The sequence below is a fragment of the Lycorma delicatula genome, chromosome 3, assembly GCF_047948215.1.
Source record: "Lycorma delicatula isolate Av1 chromosome 3, ASM4794821v1, whole genome shotgun sequence".
In the NCBI taxonomy this organism is placed as follows: domain Eukaryota; kingdom Metazoa; phylum Arthropoda; class Insecta; order Hemiptera; family Fulgoridae; genus Lycorma; species Lycorma delicatula.
Window position 1 is genome coordinate 183,070,565 of NC_134457.1, and position 17,168 is coordinate 183,087,732.

Genomic DNA, 17,168 nt, shown 5'->3' on the forward strand with positions numbered 1-17,168 from the left:
ATAACTAAATAAATTATTAGTTCCATGAACATTAAATCTAATTCGATTCCTACTAAATTAAAAATGTCTTCAACAAAAATGAATTAATTCAGTGTGGATTTTTATTGGCAAGCAGTAGTGAAAAATGTAGCCAGCACCAAATATTATCATACTCTATTAACAATACTCAAATCACTTTCTCCACTTTGAAATATAATCTCGTTCCATGCAGTCAGTGATAACAGTAAAAAATAAAAGTAAATTTATAATTCGGATTCAATTAGATGATTGCATTCAATAATATAAAATTAGAAAAAAATTAAATTATTCCTTGTTTCACATAATCTTACAGGTAATACTGAAATAAACATACTCTGGTTACATTTATATAAATGCAGAAGTGTAAGTATAAGCTTGTAAAAATGTTTCTTAAACATACATTATACGAGGCATGGCTGACATATTTTGCATACTAGCGTGCTACACGGAAACGAAAGGTACTATCGAGTTGGGTGTGGCAGTACATGATAGCTAAAATCCCCCTCTACAAACTTGCGATAATGCGTTGAAATCCGTTTATTGCTTTGTTTTCAATAGCAGTTAAAATGGAGTCGAGTACGGCCAATATGTCAACACGGTTAAAATAACGCGCAGTGATCGAATTTTTAACAGCATTAAATGAGAAACCTACGAATATTTTTCATCGTTTAAAAGCGGTTTACGGAAGTGAAACTGTTGATAGGAGTTCAGTGAATAGGTGGGCGTTGAAATTTTGCAAATGTGAAGCTGGTAAAGCGACGTTGAGTACGCACCTCGCAGTGGATGACCACTTTCTGGGACTGACGAGAAATGTCGAAAGGAGGTGGACGATTTGCTTCAAAGTGACCGGCGAATCACCCAGCAACGCATCGCTATTCTGTTAGGCATATCTAAAGAACGAGTAAAAATCTATGCACGACGGGTACCGCGCAAACTTTCTTATAGCTCCCCGCAAGCTGAAGTTTGAGATTACACCGCATCCGCCATACTTGCCGGATTTGGCTCCGTGCAACTTCCACTTTTTCCTAATCTCAAAGGTAATCATTACACCAACAATGATGAGGTGAAGGAAACTGTGGCCATTTCGATCTGAGAAAGATCACCAGAAGTTTTCAGTGACCGAATGCGAAAATTCGTCACACGTTGAGAAAGTGTATCAGCGTAAACGGGGATTATAATGAAAAATAAATACTGCATTTTGCAGCTAAGGTATTTTGTACTGTATTCATTTTTTTCATTCCAATACCTCTTTCAATTCCCATGCATATATTCATATATATATATATATATATATATATATATATATATATATATGCATATATGTAATTCCCATGCATATATGTGCAAAATTTATTAGCCAAACCTCGAATTAAAACTCATAAAAAAAAGAGAAAGTATAATAATAGTAATACTTTTTCCCGGCCTTTAATTTTTAGTAGGATTTAGTTATTAATCAATTAAAAATATCTTGTTTATAACATTTTAATGAAATATTTCTTAATTCTATTTTTTATTTATTTTATACATCTCTGATTATACATTATATACATACAATATTGTATGATCTTGAAGAATGAATGATTTTTGTGCTTCTGTTATTCATGCGCTAGTTCACCTCATTAGTGGCCTATGTGTTGTAGATTTTGTGATGGAGTTAATGTCTGAAGTGAAATTAAGTCATCTTCTTAAAAATTAAGTCACCTTATGTATAGTTTAGTGAAGTAAATAAATATCTCATTCTGATCGATAAAAAATAATAAAAAAATACATAGACTGCGTCAGGGATAGAATGCGTGAAGGAACATATATGTAAAAAGTAACGAATGTTTACACGCGTTTTACATGAAGCAGCAACTGAATAGTTTTTACTAGAAGTTTGCAAAGGTTGATGCATAGTTACTAATTGTAGCCAAATGTCGGACGGGGGCTAGCAAAGCGTTTCCCTCCTCATAAGAGAAACGAAAAAAAATGGATGACTTTAGTTTTAGTAAATTTACGATGAGTTGTGTTTTAAAAGGCTTCTTTAGAGAATACCTTATTTTTTAAATATTATTGTTGGATGCAGTGGAGAGTTTAAAAACACTTTGAAAAAAACAAAAAGTATCGCTTGAAACCTATGAAAACAAAGATTCTAAGAAAAAAATAAGATGAAAAGTTGGTACAATTTTAAAGTAACTGAAACAATGCAATTAATGGAATAAGAATGTAAATTTTAAACTGATGTAAATGATGTTATAGAATAATACTGGACTCAAAAAATCTCGTAGCCCTGTAATTAAACTCTACGTAAATTTTAGCGCAATAACTACTCATGAATTGTGTAATATAACTAGGGTACAATTTCAGTAAATAAACTTACCCAAGAAAAGTCTACATAATTTATTAAAAAACAAGAAGAATATTGTTAAATTAAAATGAACATCGTATATATTTTTTTAGGAAAAATATAAAATAAGTAATCACTTAAAATAAATATCAGTAATAGTACGAAATTATATTCATATAATTAATATTAATATTAATATTCATATATTAATATTCAATATAATATTAGTTTATGAAATATTATAAACGTAAAATTATACTGATAAATATAATTTTTGTTTCCTAACATGCGATACATGATTTTAATCTGTTTTTTGATGCTGAAAACGAATAGGAACTAAGAATCTATCCACCACCCACCATTTTTGAAAAATGTTTTAATGTTAATTAAAGGATTTTTTCATTTTTCAACGAATAATTTGCATTTTAAGCTCTTATATTATATTTTGTTAACTCATTTTTTATTGTTTAACTTTGTTAACGTAATTTGTAAACTACAAATAAACAATACTAGACAAAGAATTAAATCGCAACATAGTCACATATTATGACATCATATCTAATACTGAAGAGTGAGCCTTCATGGACAAGATTAATCATGTTTGTGCAGTCAAAACATGTTGCTGAAAACCTAGGTCTGTTGTTTGTATAAGTACTGGATTTAGGAATGAATTAATTTTGTTCAGTCTTATTTCTGTCTAAAGTTTGTTAACAGTGCAGTATCATAATGCTCCGAAATCGTGTAAATAATTTGGATGCCTTTTGTTATGTATGTGGTGAGTTTACCGTAAAATCAAATAGAAAAAACATTACACCTTTAAGTAAAAGAGCATATCATTTGTATTTTCAGTGTAAAATTTGTGATCAGGATAAAACGTGGGCTCCTCATTTAGTATGCACTAAATGTTCTGTATATTTAAGAGGAAAGCTGAAAGGTACATGGAAGGCTTTGTCATTTGGTTAATTATGTTTTGGTGAACCAAGGGATTATGTGAACGATTGTTACTTTTGTTTAACGAATATGTCTGGAATTTCCAAAAAATTTAAACATACTGTAAAATATTCTTCATTGCAATCTGCCATCAAGCCTGTACCTCACAATGAAATTATTACACTTCCTGAGTCACCTATGAATGTATGTTTTGCAAGCAGCGACAAAGAATCAGGCAGTAATGAAGAAAACAACGATCCAGATGAATACCTAAATACCGTGCACTTTAAGCTCGCGGGATATAATCTCCATCTAAATGTATTCCTAGACAGCCAGTTCTTCTCATCTCGAATGCAATGATTTAACGAATGACATCTAACAAATACGAATATGTTCTTTTAGCAATTCTAAACCCATTTAGAGAAGTCATAAAATTTTGTTTCAAATCTTTGTAATGACTACTTTTCTATTTGTGAAATATTTTCTATGATTATTTAATAACAAATAATTTTATCTGAAAAAAGTAGAAAATCTGAGGCCACCAGTTGGTTACAACCTTTCCTATTACAGATAAAGATCTACAGAATTTAAAAGGAGTTTTTCAAATACTGTAGAAAAATAAGACAAATTAAAATTTATTATTTATACGATATCTATTCAAATATTATGCAGCCTTTCATTCCACTTGAAAACTTTTATCGTCCTCGTATGTATCCATTTTAATTTGACAAGTATGAAAAATTTTAAGAATGTTATTTTTAGTTTCGATACTCTTTACGGAAGTATATCTTCTGTCTTAAAATGTGTGCGATTTACATATTACGATAATTAAGAGACGAAAATCAAATAAATAAAATCATAATAATTTCAAACGGAAAACTAAAGTTGTTTTCTCTGCCAAATCAATATTAGTTTAATTGTGTAACAAAAAGTAACATTACAATATTATCTTGATTTAACATTTTTCAAATATTTTCATGTAAAATAAAAAAAATAAAAAAACAAATATTTGACTGATTGCAATCTCGACTACACAGAATTAGGTAAAATTAAAAAAAATTAATTAATAAATTCTAAAAAAAATTTTCAGGAAATTTGAAAAATTTACAAGTTAAAGTAATTTCTATTGAAATTTTAGTTTCTAAAAGACTAAATATTTAGTTAAGCAGAACACAAAAAAGACATTTTTATTATTTACCGATTGAAATAATATTAATAGTATTAGTTACAGTTTTAATTTTTTATTTATTTATTTATTTATTTTTTTTTTTTTTGAGGATTTTGAGGTTACAGTGGACTACTTTAGTCAACTCTGATTCGTCTTTCTTTTTATTTTTCATCTTGATTGCTTCCCAATACTTCTTCATTCTGTCAGTTATTGCTATTATGAGTTCTTCTGAACAAACCCTCATTATTCTTTTCTTTTCCTTAATTTTAAATCTGGAGTTTGCTTCTTTTAGTATTTTTACATTGTGAGTTTTTTCGTAAATCTTCTATTGTGATTTCTAGTTCTTGCATATCTTGTTTAATTTCGGTTATCCAGGTCAGTGTTCTGGAAATTTTCCAGTATTTTTCGATCAGTTACCTGACGAGCCTATTCGGTTCTGTTCTTATTGTGTGTCCAAAGAAGGAGATTGTTTTCTTTCTAAAGTAGTCTAAAGCTGGTTCTACGTCTTTATGTACCTTTTGGTTTGATATGAGTTTCCATTTTCTCACGTCAGTAAGTCGTCTTTTATTTATACATGTTCTTAGAATTCTTCTTTCTATTCATTATATCTCTACTGAGTAGCTAATGTTGAATCTTAGTTTGAAGAATGTTTCGCTTCCATATGATATTATAGGTCTGATTACAATTTTTTTTAAACTTTTGTTTTTTTTAAATTTAAAACAGTCTTTTCTCTACTGTGATGTCATAATATTTTATTTATTTTATTTTACTTTGTTTTATTTTATTTTTTTAAAGGCTAATTTTAAGCCGATTTCAAAGTTCTATGTATAATATGGCTAATCAAATTAATATGAACTATTAATCTAATAATCATATATAACACATTCTTTTGTTCTGTTTTTTCTTTTTTTTTGTATGTAAACAAAATTTATTTATTTAAATTAAATTTTCTATATTTGACTAAGTTTTCCCTTGGAAAGATATACATTTATAAAAAATTACAGCCGCCTGAAAATTTTTAAAATCCAATAGGCTACAGTATGAAAGTTATTTCCGGTAGGTTGAAGTTTCTTCGATCAAGAATTAATTAACAATTGGCCAATTCTATATTTAAATTTTATTTTACGATAGAAAATAATACTGATATATTATTTTTCGAAAAAAATATCTTACAGATTAAAAATAATTTTAACCATTTTGAAAATAACGAGTAATCATAAGACATCCAGGTTTAGAGAACCTGGATGTCAATAAAACAATTTATTGTTTTAATCAGTTTAATTATTATTTACCAGTTATTTTTTACTTTTGTATTACAAAGCTTTTAATATCTGGAATGAACTCTTTTAAACAGTCTTTGTATTTTATTCTTACCTTTAATTTAAAAGAATATTTTAAATCTTAATCCTAAATTTTAGATCTAAAATGTACTAAGTGCACTAAATATTGTACTAAATCTACGTAAAAATATTAAATGCGAAGGTGTACCTAATTACATTAAAATGTTAAAAGAGACAATAGCTGTACACTTTTTAGAAATATTACTGCGGTTTTTTAGAAATTATTTTTATAAAAGGAAACAGTTTAGAAAAAGTTAGTCTAGTAAGAAACTAGAAATATACGCAAGCAAAGTTTGTATGCCTTTAAGTCTGTTTTGTGTAAACTGAAATATAAATACACATGAGGAATATGCTTTGAAAAGCAACCGTTGTAACAATTCCTTCAGATTGAGTAATTACAAGCACACCTCGTGAATTATTAAGCCCTTTTCTAGAGAAGACTTTCAAGTCCTTTGAAGTAATATACCGAAGATTAGGTAACACAAACAAATTCTCCCTCTACCGATAAAACTCTTTACAATAGAATTCAACAATGGCTGAAGCGGGTGATATAAGGAAACGTAAAATCATAAACTACTTTATTATAAAAGACGGAAATACTATTAAAGTTTTTATCGTGGATGGTTAGGAAGTGATACAATTGACTATTCAATAAAGTATTAATATTACTATTACGTACCATAACACTTACCGTATTTGTTGAAAGAATTTTATGTCCGTAAAAGTTTTCGACCCTCGTACAAAACTTCTATCACTTTATCAACTAGTTTTAAAACTAGATAAAAAATTTGAAAAATACTTTCATATGATTTCACGTTTTGATTTGACGTAAAACAGTCGGTAATACATGCCTATTATTTATATTTAGATTACTATAGCAAAATGAAAAAAACATTCCTACACTTTGTTTCTTTCGTGCTTTTATCTTTATAAATAAAAACATTTACTCCTACAGATTTCTTTATCGTCCGAAAATAAAACGTTATACGAAAATAAAGCTTTAACAACCGTTAAACATGTGAGTCTACGAGCTCTATGTTTTAAATAGTGTATAGTGTAAACCTGTAAGTAGTCTGTATAGAGTAAACGTGAACTAGTATTCCAACATACATAAAATTCTATTGTAATATATTTACCTTTTTTTAACTCGTATTTTACAGATTACTTAATTACGTATAGGTTAATTCTATTTTAACATAACAAATATATTAATTGAAACATTTATGTAAATAACCAATCATGTATAAAAGATAAGTTATCAGATTTCATGGGTACTGAAAAATTACATTTGGTTGTAAACAAAGTGACATTATTGTCATTTGTAACGTGTTTATCTAACCAAAAAAAAAAAACTGTAATAACCATTTGCATGAAACTACAAATAAAAGCGCAAGTGGACGGTCAATTAATAGTAATAATAAAACACCAAGCATAAGCATTGTAGTAAACCAAACACTAGCCGTAACATACAAACTCATCGAAAACACAGATCCGTACAAAAAATTCACATCGACATGATAATCCAAAATACTAAATGGAAATTTTACAGAATGTCGATATTCATACGGATAAAACAAACTCGGCCAATAAATCAGAAAAAATTCACTTACCTAATCGATATTGCCATCCCCAACGATACAAACATTCAAAACAAATAAACCGAAAAGTTACCAAAACACCATCTAGCGATAGAAATTAAATGGTTCTAGAAACAAGAAAAATCATTATCATTCCCCTCATTTTATATCAATCTCGAGCCTCACACCTAAAAAATTCACTACACATTTAGTACAGTTAGAACTGACCCACCGGGTCGTCATCGCAAATCATCTTACTTTGAAGTCGAGAATTCTAATATTCAAATCCTAGTAAAGGAAGTTACGTTTATACGGATTTGAATACTAGATCATGGATAGGGTGTTCGTTGGCGGTTGAATTGAAATCAACCAAACATCTCGGAAATGGTCGATCTGAGACTGTTATCTAAACGAAGACTATAAATCATTACTATATCATCCATACTGTTATGTAAATTAAGACTATATATCATTCACAATCATACACATCATCCTCATTCATTCGCTGAAGTAATACTATACGGTGTTTCCGAGGTTAACAGAAAAATCGTACAGTTAAAATTTAATACAATAGAGAAAATTCCAGAAATCAGTCTAACTCAAAACTTGTAAAATCGTCCGATCTTTTATTAATACAGAATTTTAATAGTATTTATACTAATTGGTAAAGCCCTTAGTGCAGATTAAGACCGCAATCATGCGAAGAATTAAGAAAAATAATAATAATAATAATTAAAATTACATTATTCCTATATATTTGTGGCGACGCAAGTGGTCACCTTGGCACTGCCGCCCATCTCGGCGGACAAGCTTCTGTCAGATGGGCGAATTGGAATCGAATGGGTGGCCTGCCGGGTGATGAGGCGCACCTTTGATGACTTACATTTTCGGTGCTGGAAGCTAGGACACAGTGCCAAATTGTGTCTTGGACCAGATCGCCGCGGCCACTGCTATACCTGTGGGGAACCTCGTCACTTGCGAAAAGACTGTACGCAGGAGCCTCAGTTCTTATATGGAAATTGCATAGACATGCGCCGGAGGCCGAGGATGTAAGGCGACATTGACTACGTCATGAATCCGCTGGAGTTTGCACAACGAAGCTGAGATGTCTGTCTACAGACCCATCCGAGAAGGGTGAAAGACTCCGGCGTCCCGCGACCAATGATCGGACTCCCTTGCAGACACTATTGGGGGGAAAGCAAGACCATAGTCCCGGTGGGGGAACCTCCGGGGTTCACCATTAGAGGCAAGGCGTCAAGACCGGAGTCCCGGCCGTGGAATCAGTTCGGATTTCCCCGCTAGAGGCATGGTATATAACACAAGACCGAGTCCCGGCTATCTGGGTGGGGCCTAGTGCTCTACCGAAGTAGTTTGAGGCGATGGCACCCTTTGGAGCTGAGTTTATGCGTAACTGCAGATCCGGATCCGGCTCCGAGGAGGGGAGACTGCAGACGAAAAAAATTACTTAACAATTGACAGAAAGATTTCAGTTGACATACATTTCATAGCCACTACAATTCATATATTATTTATTTACTTATTTATACAATAAAAATAGACTTACGCCTCTTTACAATTACCAGTGGATGATAATGAAATTTTACCGAGTGAAAAATGCCGTGTCTAATCGTGATTCGAACCCAGGACATCCGGATGAAAGATTCAGACGCTACCACTTCGCCTCGGAGATCGAAATTAATATTCATATTAGAGTACTGCCACCTTGACAACTACGTATGTTTTTATTGATAGTTTGTGTTTTTAAAGATTGTTTTCTGTTTTAGCAAGATTCGTCGGTTACAAGATTATTCGTCCAATACTAATTTTAGTATATTACATAAAATATATTTCTAGAGAACTAATGTGATGATATCTAATTAAGAAACGTTGCAGAAGTTCTTTTTAGTAAAGATAATCTAATTACAACTAATTTATCTGTTCTAATACTATCATCTTGTGTAGTAAAAGAATTTTTTTTTAATTACTTCCACTTTTTAAAGGTTAAAATAGTTAAGTGTCAAAGAATGATAATTACAAATTTGAATTAGTGAAACATAAAAATTAACTGCCAATATTTTTTTTGCCCAAAATACTTCTTAATTTATACAATAAAAATTTGATAATTAGTACTCTGTTCTGCAGTAAGATTCTTACATGCAAAATTGTAACTGAGGATGCAATTAGTCTGTCTCTATCAATGAAACAGACTAATCCTCAGTTTAAAACACAGTTTTTGCCCAAAATACTTCTTAATCTATACAGTATAGATTGGATAATTAGTATTGTGATCAGCAGTAAAGTTCTCTTACACCCAAACTACTCACGATTGTGGGTGTAAAAAAATTATTCATATTGATTTAAATGGTTTTAATATAGTTTAGTCGTTAGTGATATTGATTTTTAAATGTATTTAAATGTGTTAAGTGTATTAATATTGGTATTTTATATAAGGTTCTAAAACAAATTTGAATTAGCTTTACATAGTTTTTGCCGGAAAGGATCTTATTTTCCTTTTCAATGTTCATAAAATGTCCTGACCTGTAAAGTTTTGCATCGTTTAAATAACTTCCATAACACAATGTAATATACGTCTCAACAAAGCTTCCATACTGGTTAGGTTATTTTATGAACGTTACCAAATGTAACTTTAGAGAAGTAATATAATTCGTTGATTTTATGAACTACCGATAGAATAGCTCCAATTAAAATAGTCAGTACACAGAGTATTTAAAAAAAATAATTTTAAGTATTTTTTTTTTCGTAAAAAAACAAATAAATCTTACAGTTGTAAAATTAATGAACAACAAACAGCTCAATGAATTTCATTTTAAAAAAAATCTTAATACTTCAGGGGAAAAAGACTTCAATTTTTAATTCATTTCAGCTTATTTTAGGCGAAATTCTTTAGTAGTCAGAATTAAATATAAATTACATGTTTGACTCTTATTTATTTACTTATTGTTTGATGACTAATAACGAGATGGGTTAGAAGAACTTGTATTCCTCGATCAACTGATTAAAATACATACAAATTATCATAAGTAATTTTTATGCAGATTTCCAGAAAAAGTCTTTCTGAACAGACATAAAGAAATCAAAATTTGAAAAAAAACAACAGGTGTAGAAAAAGTGGGAGCACTTCAACGGTTACAAAGTAGTTTTACAAAGAAAAACGCTAATTAAAACCAGCAAAATTACATAATCCATTTGGAAGATAAATTAGAATAATATGATCAAATTATTAAAAATAACAGTTTAATATATAAATTCAAACGTATCCTTTGAAAAAATACTAAATCTACGTAATAATTGACAAAATAATATCTCAACATGACTTCCAGTTAACATTGAAAATCATTTTTATATATAAAAATTAATTTTTATATATAAAATATTAAAGTCTAGCTGCTGATTTTATAAAATGATATCGACGGTATTTCCAAACATAAAAAATTTACTTTACCCAAATTTCACTTAAAACCCAAAGTAGTGATTAAAACCAAAAAGTTACGAAATATATTTTATAACAAAAAACATTATCCATAACAATTATTTATTAAATAGTAAGATATTGTAATCATAAATGTAAATTTATTGAAGTTAAGGAGTAAATGAACTTCCAGACAAAATGACCAAAATTTTTTATGGCGAGGCAGTAAGTTTTCTTAATATATATGAATTTATATTTAAATATACTATTTAAATATATTCTTAATATATTTTCTATATATATAAAAATGTTAAGTTCTATTTAATTTATATCTATTTTTAATTTGTACAGTTTTAATATGGAAATGTAAACAAAGGAAAACCAATCAGATCAATGCAATATGGCCGCTGTCAAACACAACGACCAAATTTCTTTGAATTATATTAACAGCTAAAACATCTGTATTTTATAAAAAAAAAAACACGATAAAAAAAATTTTAGCACGATATATAACCCGCATCAAAGATTGTTTTCATCTATTTTTAATAAATCTATATATGTATTTAATTTGTAGTTTTTTTAATAAATAAGAGGCTAATAAATCAGATGGAATTTAAACAAAGGAAAACCAATCAGATCAATGTAAGATGGCCGCTGTCAAACACAACGACCAATCACAAAGAGCCCGTATGGCCGTTGCCAATGTAAACAAAATCACAACTGATTAACTAACAAATTTCTTTGAATTATATTTAACAGCTAAAACATCTGTATTTTATTTTTAAAAAAACACCAAAACAAAAAGAAAAGCTACTAAGAAGGATGACTTACAGTAAATAAATTAAAACACCCAACTTTCTTATAGCCCAGATAGACTTACGACTATGCAAACAAAAAAAGTCGAAATAACCAAATACACAGAAAATAATATCCCTACATAATGACCAAAAAATCCATTGTTGGGTTATTTTTTTACATATATATGACCAAACAATAGTTTTTTGGTCATTTAGCGTTCTTTGCTATGTAAAAGCAAAGAACAAATTTCACAAATAGTAACACTGAAACCACACACTAAGTATTGGTTTTTTTTTTGGTTTTTTCTAACCTCCGAAACCAACGTTATGCATTGCTTCAGATGATGATATGAATGATTTATAGCGTATGAAAATGCCATACCTGACCGGGATTCCAACTCGGAACCACCGGATTAAAGTCTGAGACGTTACCACTCGCGCCACAGAGGCCAGCAAACATAGTCGTTAGGAACCGAATAAAAACACGACTTACCAATATAGCAATGTGTGTCAAACCAATTTTTTACGGACTATAATTACTTTTAATACGCGAAACCCTTTGCAATGATTGAACATTAACTTAAACCTCTTCAAAAATAATTCACTTTGAACTAAGCCACATTTTGATATCATTGTTTTTCTATAACACGGCCGGAATTCTTCCCGTTTAATGATAAGAAGCGTTGTCTTCGACAACGCTTCTTATCCGAATTTAACCGAATTCTCTTCCAGTTTGGATTTCGGCTGGAATTCTTTTCGTTTAATGATAAAGAAGCGTTGTTGAATACAATAATCGAATTCTCTTCCAAAGGACATAATACACCGCTAAACTATTTCAAATAATTCAAATTCGTGTAATTTTTTTAAGAATTCGCGTTTTTATCAAAATCTCACCTTTTTCTCAATTGACCTGCAGGGTGTTGTTTTCTTTGGAGACGGTAATTCATTAGTAGATTCATACTCGAGAATCACGTTGTACACTGAAGCAGCACAACTTCTACTTACGTTAGCAGCTTATTAACAGCTGAAATCAACACCGTTTGATTATTCTGTAATTTGTAAGCATTACTCTGCTTTTGTAAGCATTTAAAATGGTGTGTTTTTTCGCAGGACTTAAGAGCTTTTTTTTGCAGCCTAAAAAATCCACTTGCATCTGATTCAGGTTATTATACAACCTGAATTAAATATTCACTTTAATCGAGGTACTTTTCTGTGATCGTGTCGTGATTGAGCTGCACCTTTCACCAAGCTCTGAATTTATTAGAAAACGACCAACAGTGGGATATATGTATTAATGACGCGTGCAACACTGCACATCCAAACCAAATTCGCGCATTATTCGCAATTATATTGACCGCTTGCTTCCCTTCATCTCCCACAGAGATATGGGAAAGATATCGATCGCATATGGCTGAGGATATTTTGCATAGAGTACGCCTAGAAAATACCAATATGACCATGGAATTTACAGAAGGCATTTATAACGAAGCATTGATAAATATTGAAGACAAGTGCTTAGCTATTGCAAATAAAGTTCTTAGTCAATTGGGAATGCCAGCACCCACCCGAGCTGCAATTGCTTCATTTGATGTGGAATTACGCCGTGAACAGATTTACAATATTTTCGATCTTCAGTCATATGTCCAATCAAACATTTCCAAATTAACATGGGAACAGAAAGGCATTTACGATCTCATAATGAAAATGATAAATTACGGAGTTTGAGAGGACCTTCTTCTTGGATGCGCCAGGAGGAATGGGAAATCTTCCTCATTAGATTGATTCTAGCATCGGTTCGATCAAAAAATGACAATTATCCTGTTGCGGAATATTAATCAGCCAAAACTCTGCAACGGCACGCGACTTGCAGATAAGAAATTGATGAATAACGTAGTGGAAGGAACGATTTTAACAGGGCCTTTCAAAGGTGAAGATGTCCTCATTACTGATATACCCATAATCCCGACCGATACACCATTTTAATTTAAAAGATTGCAATTCCCAATTTGATTGGCATTTGCAATCACAATCAATAAAGCTCAAGATCAATCTTTAGAATTGTGTGGTTTAGATTTAGATGCGGATTGCTTCTCATATGGGCAACTGTATGTTGCGTGTTCCCGAGTCGGCAAACCAGATAGCCTACGCGGACAGTGGAAAAACAAAAAAATGTTGTATATCCACAAGTATTGCAAAATTAAACTTCTATGAAACGTATGCTTTGTTTTGTATATCATTTCTCATCCATGCAACCACAATGTGCCACAGCGAAGCGTGGCGTGTAGAGCTAGTTTAATAATAATTTTTGTGTAATTAGTTACTGGTTCATAAATACAAAAACATACACACGCTTTAGAAGTTTAAAATTTTAACCCAACATCCTTCATTCTACCTTAAACAAAATAAATTTAATCTGGATGTAAACACACGACACTCGCCAAATAGCGAGAAGACAAATAAAAGAAACAAAAATAATCAATAGTGAAAATATTATTTTAATTAATTTTACAATGTTATAAATAACTGCAACAAACTAGGTAACATTATGGATATTACATCGTGAAATATCGTTTACTAGATTAAAATTTCTGACAACAGCTGTATCAAATCGAACGGGAAAACATCGATTACCAAGACATCCTTCTTTGGTTGCAAGCATATTGCTATAAATATTCCATTCCTTCAAGGATTTAAAAAATACTCTAACCTTATTTGACTTAATAAAATTGCATACTTTAGCTACAAAGTATTCGTGTCTCACCAAGACATTAAGCATAACTTCTTTCAGGATGATTTAGTACTCAATGAAGGATCTACCACGTTTATATCTCGACTGCCCTAGTCCAGTAAGAGAGTATTTAAAATATTACGCCAAATTATGATAACCAATCTCTCTCCGAGCTTGTAAAAATTATTTAAGAAATTTTAGGTTATCCCTGGACTCATAAGACTTCTCCTTACTCGACTTTATTGGAATGACAGCCATAATTTATGAAGAAAATAGGTTGTTAAAAATTGTTGTCGTGCAATTTTAGTAAATTTCTAACCAGAATTTCAAAATTGACCAATATAGATGAGCTAATGCTATTGTTACAACAGGCATAGATTCTCAAGTAAATTCCCGTTGAAACGACAAGATTCGCGATTCCTCAAAAAAATTTATATATTATAATATAAAAATTATTTATTTAAAATAATTTATTCTCTACTTTTCGTCTAATTGTAACGGTAACATTAAAATAAAATATCATTAAAAAGTATCAAACTTTACTACTGAGTTTGCACACAATAATTATGAAAACGAATAAAAAATCGTTAAACAATTTTTTTTTCCTTTTCTTACAAGAATTTTTTCAAGATACATCCTAAACTCTGCCGGAAAAGACACCCGCCTTGAAACACCATACTATCTCATCGCCCCTCCAGCCAATCTACCACAGCACCACGGTCACCACACCATCCCCTACGATGGAAATGTCTCGGCAGAAGTTTTCATCAGTATGGTTATACAAAATACTATCGCTCTCGTACGGATTTTTTTCAACTTCGACCCCTACTATAACTTACAACCCTCAACAACCAAATTAACCGATTCGTGGAAGCACGATCCTCGTGACTTTTTCTAACACCGAAGTTTCTTACAAAAACTATTCCCACATTTAATTTCAATTAGAGTTTGCACTCATTCCGTGATTGAGTCTTTAAAAACCAAAAGATACTATCTTCATACCAACAAAACAAAAACGATCGCAAAAACGACAATTTTATCCTACAATTCAACCTACTCAAATTCTTCTTAATTTATTCAAAAATCAAGAAAAAATTATAAATTTGATGAACTTCCAACGAAAACATACCCTATTCTCTCTCTACCCATACTCTACCCTATACACTCTGTTCGCTTTCGGAGCGAGGTCAATCCCACACTACCTTCATACATACCTTCCCACACAACAGCTTCATCAAGAGTTCTCAAAAAATCCATTCTTATCCTAACAGCGAATATCTCAGCTAAGAGGGACTTGATGCCAAATCGCCTATCTTGGAGAATTAAGCGCCCCTAGCCACTACTACTCTATATGTAATCCATAACTACATCAATCCCCCTCAGCCATTCTCCGCAGAGTTAAGAATCTCAGAAAGTCAGCAAATACGTTCCACTCCCTTACGGCCTTCCAATGAAATTGCAGATCAAAACCAGAATTCACTCTAACTACTTCCTTCCAATATTAAAGCGACTATTCCAGGATGCCTTAGTATGTGGCCTATAAGTCTGTCTCTTCTTTTAACTATATTTTTCCAAATGCTTCTTTCTTCATCTATTTGTCGCAATACCTCGTCATTTGTCACTTTATCCACCCATCTGATTTTTAACATTCTCCCATAGCACCACATTTCAAAAGCTTCTAATCTTTCCTTCTCAGATACTCCGATTGTCCAAGTTTCACTTCCAAAAATAATCAATGAATTAATCAATGATTACTAGAAAAATCAACAACAGACATTCCTACCAACAGTAATATCAATATTCGTCCATATATAATATCAATATTCGTTCATATAAAACAATTCCTTCCAACATCTGTTGGTAACTCATCAAAAACCTTTAAGACCTCTAATCCACACTGCATAACAAAGCCTTAAACTAATTCACCTATATCATCTGCGACTCATATGCCAAAAAAGTGACTTAGCGTTTACATCAAAACGCTAATAAAACGCTAAACGAAAAGATAATTACCAACAAGACCAAGAATTCTATCCCACTTTTCTAAATGTTCTTAAGTGAGATATCTAAATTGAAAATATGAACTAACACAGAAATCAAGACCATCTACACGTTTAAAAACCACATGATAAGTATCGGAAACTAGCCCCCAAAAGCTAACAATCTAATAATGTCTTCCTATACAGAACTACGAACAGTTAGTTACTTCCAATGTAAAACTTTTTCCAACTATGTACACGTGGAAGATAGCCCTTTACCACATAGGGATTTTGCAGAAGAATTACATCGAAGTACCTCCTTTCATCAATTTCACCAAACTCGATCTAAGCAATGTAAGCTCTTTGAGAAGTTTTCTTTCCAAACTTAACTACGCAATGAATACAGTAACTTAGTAAGACTGCGAATTTAATAATACTTCTACATTTTATGTTGTATTAGGTTACCTTTTAGTCTTAATAAAGTGAGGCAATTAAAGCCATCATCTCCAATAGCCAACACAGGCACTCGACTACAATATAGAATGTAGAAATGGTGTTAAATTTCACATCGCGGACTAACTTACAGTATCCTGAAATGCCTGTAAGAAAACAAAGAATAACTTGTTTAACGATTTTTTGATCGTTTTTCAAAATTATTCTAGGTAGATGTATACAATTAGAAGTCGGGAGGGTGTTATTTTAATAATTATTTTATTTCGCCTTTTTTTTTTTTTTTTGTTTCCATAAATTTACCATTCAGTATAGTCGTAGTTGTCATCTAGAGACGACACTAGTATATTTTGTTTTAAAAACGTTGTGCTATTTAAATAGACATTTGAATGTTAATGAATGATAAAATATATGTGCGTGTAATA